The sequence below is a fragment of the Austrofundulus limnaeus genome, unplaced genomic scaffold, assembly GCF_001266775.1.
Source record: "Austrofundulus limnaeus strain Quisiro unplaced genomic scaffold, Austrofundulus_limnaeus-1.0 Scaffold1701, whole genome shotgun sequence".
In the NCBI taxonomy this organism is placed as follows: Eukaryota; Metazoa; Chordata; class Actinopteri; order Cyprinodontiformes; family Rivulidae; genus Austrofundulus; species Austrofundulus limnaeus.
The window spans coordinates 16865-17174 of NW_013954103.1; the positions used below are offsets into that span (position 1 = coordinate 16865).

General features: G+C 51.0%; 1 protein-coding gene across 2 annotated transcripts in view; it reads left to right on the plus strand.

Annotated features, from left to right (window-relative positions):
• The window catches only part of zgc:162872 (BAR_ACAPs and ArfGap_ACAP domain-containing protein), a gene marked incomplete at its 3' end in the record, with an annotated part of 11266 nt that overhangs the window by 9275 nt on the left and 1681 nt on the right, over positions 1-310 (plus strand).

A 310-nucleotide genomic window follows, 5' to 3' on the forward strand; every position in this document is an offset into this window, starting at 1 on the left:
CCTGAGCAGAACCCAGTGTTCTCCTCTGGTTCCTGAACCCAATGTTCTCCTCTGGTTCCTGAACAGAACCCAATGTTCTCCTCTGGTTCCTGAACAGAACTCAGTGTTCTCCTCTGGTTCCTGAACAGAACCCAATGTTCTCCTCTGGTTCCTGAACAGAACCCAGTGTTCTCCTCTGGTTCCTGAACAGAACCCAATGTTCTCCTCTGGTTCCTGAGCAGAACCCAGTGTTCTCTGGTTCCTGAGCAGAACCCAGTGTTCTCCTCTGGTTCCTGAACAGAACCCAGTGTTCTCCTCTGGTTCCTGAACA